The sequence below is a fragment of the Lonchura striata genome, chromosome 1 (genome assembly GCF_046129695.1).
Source record: "Lonchura striata isolate bLonStr1 chromosome 1, bLonStr1.mat, whole genome shotgun sequence".
Taxonomy (NCBI): domain Eukaryota; kingdom Metazoa; phylum Chordata; class Aves; order Passeriformes; family Estrildidae; genus Lonchura; species Lonchura striata.
This window is the reverse complement of record NC_134603.1, coordinates 37,033,295-37,040,282: the sequence shown is the minus strand read 5'-3', so window position 1 is coordinate 37,040,282 and position 6,988 is coordinate 37,033,295. Positions and strand designations below refer to the sequence as shown.

Below are 6,988 nucleotides of genomic sequence, written 5' to 3'. Positions count from 1 at the left end.
CACACTTTGAGCTCAGCTGTTAAAGCTACTTTGGCCAAATGCACAGGAGCAAGTTGCAATTATTACACAGAAAGGGAAATATACAACAGACTTTGGAATGCCTAGGAACCCTGAAGTCAACACACTGGAGAATTGACATTAAACAGCTTACATATTTCAAGCTTTTAACAAATCATATATGAGATCAGTATGCTACAAATCAGACTGAAGTGTTGCTTATGTGCAAACTGATCCCAACGCAGCAAGGAAGCAGTTATCAACCAGGTTTTTCCCAAGAGGACTTTTCTGAATCTATTCTGTAACAGTCATCCTAAACCTTGAGGAACTCATCTACTTTTTGGACTACTTAGCTCCTTGAACACTTTTTTTTTCCCTGCCAACTTACCTTAGGCTGCCTTATTGCTGCATCAGGAAGGACATTATTTCTGATGTTCGTCTTAGACAGTATGGCAAAGGTTTGCTGTGCTATTCTTTAAAGGTCATATAATTTAGGTAGTAGCTATGCAAAACCTGACAACTTACAATTTATTTCTCTCTGCAAAAGGACACTTAGTTTTTTAGCATGACACTGCCTTATTGTTTAGACAGAGCAGCACTGACTTTGTAAGTAACTGAACTCAATAGAAGCAGGTCCCCAGGTGATTTAAATCACAGTTATCTCACTGAAATCAGCACAAGCAGTGCTGCCAAGTTAAAATGACTGAAGACATGAGGCCGCATCTGTGCCTTACTTTAACAGCACATCTGGGCCTAAAGTCAACGTTTCCAACACCCAAATGTCAGAGAGATATCTGTAGTTTTTTAATGCTGGTTGATCTTTAGAATCAAGCTACTCAGCCTAGGTTTACACCGTGAATCTTACAATCCCAAAATGAGCCATCTATGGGGTTTAGAATGGGTCAGAGACAGGCAAGAGCTGAGGGGGAAAGTTCTGGATCACAGTTCTGAGAGCTTGACTTTACTTGAATTCTGCTGCTGACCTCCAGCTCTGTGTTGGATCTCATCACCAGCTCCTGTAATTCCCATGGAGCTGTGAACATTTCATCTTCACCCCTCTACATGCTCGAGGCCAAAGCTTTGCTCATGTCCCACTTATATGCTATTCTGAGAGTGGCAGAAGTGGTGATTGCATGTGAACTCAGCAAAAGAGTGAATTCTCCACATCAAGACTAAAAATGGCAAAATTGGACCCTTCTCATTAAATAAATCATATGAACAATCAATTTGCATATGTTTTGCATTCTTGAGTATAAATTTTTAAATATTTTAAAGGTTCAGGAAACCTGGGAGGATTTAAAACATGAATCCCTCTGAACTGTGATCTAAGAGTTATTTGTCCCTTAAGAATAATGATTTACTGGGTCTAAGCAGTTTTAGCATTATTATTTTTTAACCTACTGGGGCTTTAATACGGTTACTTTCAAAGGAAATAAAACCAGATTGTAATTGTAGATTAGAGAAAAAGAATGAACTCCTAATTAATTATTAAAATTTACTGTTAATTTTAGAAACTTGCAGCAAATTGTTCACAAAAGCAAATTTAAAGCTACAAGAACATCCAATACTTTATTATTTCACAAATTCCCTGTTCAAAAGGGGTAAAAAACATTTTTAATATTAGAGAAATCACATAGAGAGAGTAAATGACACCAGGTATATCCTGAATTGCATCAAGGATCTATTTCCCTTCTTATATCAGAAAATCACAGAATGAATAATGTTGGAAGAGACAACCAGTGGGGTTAATTTGTCCAAGCTTAAGGAATACAAATGCACATACACTAAGCATATAAAATGCTAAAGATCAATATGTGTCTATGTTACAAAAATATATATATTCCATTTCAGTCTTAAGGCAGGGTAAGACCAAATTTCCACTTATTTGGAATTTTTTTTAGGGTTAAAAATTCATTCCTTATAGGGATGAATTAAAATATTTCAATGGTTTTGGGTTTTGTATGAATGAGAGAGTAATATCAGAGATACAGAAATGTTCAGACTAGCCCCTACTTTCATGTCACATCTTGGGAGTCAAAAATATTGCAAAAGAATGTGTGTCTAGTCCAACTGAGTGAACACAAAATATTTTGCTGTAAAGAGAGTAGAGACTATTTATCATGCCTAAACTATGGAGCAATCAGCCACTCTGACCTTCTGTGGCTTCCTTGATAATTAAGGTATTTGGATCCTTTCAACTGGTGGTGAAAATATACATTTTCTTTTCAAGTTTGTTATCTCCCTGTTCTCCCTGTTTTGGTTTTTTTTTTTTGTTTGTTTGTTTGTTTGTTTGTTTGTTTTTTTAACAGAGTATCAATAGATGTGGCAGTAGGGAAGCTAAGTTTAGAATAAATTTAATATCAAATTCCTGTTTTACTTTTCTTTTTCATAAAATGTCCTCCCTTTCAAAGTGACCTATTTCCTCCATGTGTGCAGTCAGTTCTGATGTCTTCAGTGACAAACTGCGATAACCAGCACATTTTTCTCCCCTTAGCTGTGTCTATTCTACACTGTAAATGAGAAAGGCATCCCCAGTCTGTGCACACCAGCAAGGGAGTTTCTAATGTCCCAGACATACCTTTATGAAACTCAAAGTTTTATATCTTCAACACTGTTTTCTTTCTGAGATTGTAGTGTCAGATGAAGTGTAATGACTGGGACAATGCAAAGAATGATATGACCTGGAGCATGGTCTTGGAGTACAGAGTAGATTTTGTACAAAGAAAGTGATGAAGAAGTGATAAAGTGGTGATGAGACAGAAACCTAAGAATATTTGCACTGGGATCAATATAAGGCCCTGCTGTAATATATTTAGAGATTTTCTTCTATCATAGTATTGTGGTACATGTCAATCATCCAGGGCCTCAGCAGGCACTGGTCACTTAACAGCAACAGTAAGGGAGGAAAAAAACACATCAATTAAACTGAATAAAAATATTAAATCCCCAAATATTGAGCATACATCCAATTTGGCAACTCATTTGACTGCCTAAGGCAGTTGGTTTATAGGGTCCTGTTCATTCCAGTTAATATTATTAACAATTCCCAGGGAACTACTGCATAGTTACAGTAGCTAGTGCATTAATCTTTATCATATGTGCAAGAGTGGAAGCTTGGAGCAGGATTATGAAAACAGAGTGCTTATTCTTTTATCTCCAAACTGATCTCTATGCAGAAAATAATGATCTAATGAGACTACTTACTAACTGAGTATTAACTTCCCTGGGGCTAGAAATGCTTTTCCATCAAGTGCTGGGACAAATGCTCTTGTAAGGGTTTTGAGCTCTTGGCCTTTGAGCTTCTGCTTCTTCTCTTCCAGTCAATGTGGTTGGGTCACAGGATGCAAAACCCTCTTATTCCAGTTTTACACATGCTGTGGGTTAAATTAATGGTTCTGCATGGAAATTATCCTAAAAGCACAAGTCGTATCCCCCACAGATTCTTTTTGCCTTTGCTCATTAATATTGGGGTGTTTCCTCTAAAAAGCAAGGGACTCTGGATGTATACTCTGAAAAAGAGCAAAACCGCTGGTTCTTCCCCTTTTAAGGGGAAGCAAAGCTGAAAGGAATCCAATTGTGTTCACATTCTCAAAGTCTACTTTGTATGTAAGAATATAAGAGAATCCAGCACTGGGTCAGATCAAAGGTCCATCTAGCCCAGTGTCTATCTCCAGCAGTGATCAGCACTGGATGGTTAAGGTGGAGAATAAGAGCAGAGCATATATATTATCATCCTTTCCCAGCTATTACTCCAGCCTTCAGCAATTTGTGGAATGGGGTCTTCTTGAACCAAAGGTTATGACTTCATGTTTAAAGAGTCTTAATAGATTTTTTTCCCACAGATATGTCCTACAATTTTCTGAAGTGTGAATTCCTGTGGAAATGAATTCCACAGATTCACTAAATATTTTGTGAAGAAGTATGTTCTTTTGTTTGAATCAAAGATAGCCCTTAGTGGGTTTCATTTCTCCTACTCCTAAAACTGGAAATGATACTGAGCTATTCTTCTGGCTTATCTTCCTCACACTGCTCTTTATTATGAAATACTATGAATGATGAAAAAACCTCACACTGCTATTTTATCTACAATTACACCTCTATTTTTTTTTCCATGCTGAAGAATCCTACTCTATTTAGCCATTTCCTATGCAGAATTTGTTCTTTATTATTTACCACCTAGTTCTTCACTACACAAGATCCTTCAGTAACTGACTCAGGAAACATGTCCAAAGCAAAGACACCAAGAAAATAAATTTACTTTAATCTGCCAATTCCCAGGAATTATGCTCCACAATGTACAGGGATAACAAAAGAAGAATGCACTTTGCTGGTACATTTAATTCGATTTACTCTATTGATAAGAGCAGATGAGTAAGAATTTGGTCATTACATCACCCAAAGTCTTCCAAGTACAGTTTAATATAGGTCTTATGCAGCTTGTACAGAAAGTGATTTTCAGAACCTAATTAATGGCAGAAGTTCCCTTCTCTGGCTCTTTCCACACCACAGCTAAAGCTTAGACATCCCTCTAATGAAAGACAGTTGTGAAGTAGGTAGATGGCCTAATCAAAGGGCATTATGGAAGGACATCCTAGAAGTGTGTAAGTGTTCTAGGAGACACTGTGAGAATTCAAGGAGGACAAGTTAATCCTGAAAACTCAGTCACTATGTTGCTGGGGCAATTCCTGAACCTGAAGTACTTGGAAGAGGGGCTGAGAGAGTTCAGGGGTGAAGCTTGTCCTGTTTTTTACATTCTTCACTAAACATTTCCCGTGGATGCTGTTGACGACAGTCCCTGCAGTCTGACCCAGACAAACTTCTCTTCTAAACCCAGGCTGCCATGCTCATTAAGGCAGCCCGTGGACAATACACGGCCCATTAAGATCACCTTTCCATGGCTGCTGTAAATGCCGCAGGAGGCTGTGCTCTGCCCGACTTTCGCTGGCAAAGAGGCGACGCTAGAGAATAGGCGGTGAAGCCAGTGCCGCTGGGTGGAAGCCCGCCAAGCTAAGCCCTCCCGGCCTCCAGCAGCCCCTTCCCACCCTCCCGCGGCGGCGCGGAGCTCCCAGCCCGCATCCCGCGGTGCCGGGAGCGCCGGGAGGCGGCCGGGAGGGCGGCAGGAGGGCTTAGGACCCAGGGGGACGGCAGTGGAAGGACCCAGGCTTTGGCGCACACGCCTCCTACCAAAAAAAAAAAAAAAAAAAAAAAAATCACAGCCCCGTGGAGCTGGCGCTCTCTCATTCAGTTTTCTAGAGAGATCTGAGCCGGAACCCGGGAGCCGGGAGATCTTTCTCGCTCACACAGCTCAGCAGCAAGGACATCTACAGGGGAAAAAAAGCCGCCCCACGCAGCCCCACGGCAGCTGCCGGCGCTGTGCAGGTATTTGGATTTGCCTTCTCTCGGGTTGCGCAGGGCGGCTCTCGGCGCTCCCCAGCCCCGCCGGGCCCGGCATGCGGCGTTTCAGCACCGCGGGGCGGACAGCTCCGGCCTCGGCCGCTGCCGCCCGGCCTCCCGCTCCCTGCCCGCCGCCCCTTCTGCACGCTGCCCCTTCCCGCCTGCCCTGCTCCCTGCCCGCTGCCCCTTCTGCCCGCTGCCCCTTCCCGCCTGCCCTGCTCCCTGCCCGCCGCCCCTTCTGCCCGCTGCCCCTTCCCGCCTGCCCTGCTCCCTGCCCGCTGCCCCTTCCCGCCTGCCCTGCTCCCTGCCCGCTGCCCCTTCCCGCCTGCCCTGCTCCCTGCCCGCTGCCCCTTCCCGCCTGCCCTGCTCCCTGCCCGCTGCCCCTTCCCGCCTGCCCTGCTCCCTGCCCGCTGCCCCTTCCTTCCTGCCCTGCTCCCTGCCCGCTGCCCCCTCCTGCTCGCTGCCCCTTCCTGCCTGCCCTACTCCCCCCTGTCCTGGTTCCTGTCTCCTGCCAGCTCTATTCCCTCCATCTCCTGCCTCCTTACATCCAAGTCTCTGCCTGCTGCCTGCCCTACTCTTTGCCTGCCCAGCCTGCTGCCTCTTTCACACTGCCTGCCCAGCTTGCTGCCTGTCCTGCTCCTCCTGTTCCCTGCCTCCTGCCAGCTCTGGCTGCTGACTCCTGCCTGCCCAGCTTCCTGACTGCCCCCCTACCTCCTGACTCCCAACATACCTCTCCTGTCTGCCAGCCTACTTCTCCTGCATCTGTGTCCCTGCTGCCTACATGCTCTTTGCCCTGACTGCCTCTTTCTGCTTCTCATTGCCTTCCCTGTCTCTATGTTCCCTGCCTCCACTGCTTGCCTCATGCCTTCCCTGACTCCCTACTCTCTGCCTCCTCTGCCTCTTACTTGACCTGCTCCCTCCCTGCCTCCTTATCCTGTTCCCTGCCTCTCTTCTTTTCCCTGCTGCCTCTACTTCCCTTACCTCCCCTCCCTCCTCTGCTTCACCTGTCTCCCTTGCCTCTCCTTGCCCTGCTTACTGTTTCCTGCCTCCTATATATCCTGCCTCTTCTTCCTCCAGTCGTCCTTGCCCTTCTCCTCTGATTCTCTTCTCTTGTCTCTACCATCCTCCATTCTGCCTTTCCTGTCTGCTCTCCTCCCTGCCCTGCTCCCTTGCCTCCTTTCTTCCCTGCCCCTGTTTCCCCACATTCCTCACTTTCCTGCCCTTTCTTCCCCTCCTGTCTTCTTTCTTCATCACCAGCCTCAATCCTTCCTGAAAGGGGACGTGGGACTATAAAAATCAGCTCAGCAGCCCAGGTGTGGGCAAGGAAGGAAAAGAGCACAAGTTGGAAGGGAAAGGTCCAACTTGAGACCTGGGAGAGATGAGAGGTGTGCAGAGGAAAGGGTTAAAAGTGGCACCTAAGTTAATGAAGTAAGGGCTGTAGCCAGGAGCTGACATACAGGAGCTTGACAAAGAGCAGCAGATACCTGTTTGCTCCTCAGCAAATTGACGGCTGTTTTGACCAGTTGCACTCATTCCAAAGGAAGATGTGCGTTTAAAGGGAGGGGGGAATGTGCCAGGTCAGTCAACTCTATTGCTT

General features: G+C 45.0%; 1 protein-coding gene across 1 annotated transcript in view; it reads left to right on the top strand.

Annotated features, from left to right (window-relative positions):
- Window positions 1-5,039: 5,039 nt before the first annotated feature.
- The window catches only part of CLVS1 (clavesin 1), a 99,436-nt gene continuing 97,487 nt past the window's right edge, over window positions 5,040-6,988 (top strand). Inside the window, exon 1 of the mRNA XM_021555646.3 lies at window positions 5,040-5,376. The gene's annotated coding sequence lies outside the window, so the exon portion shown is untranslated. The remainder of the gene's footprint in view (window positions 5,377-6,988) is intronic.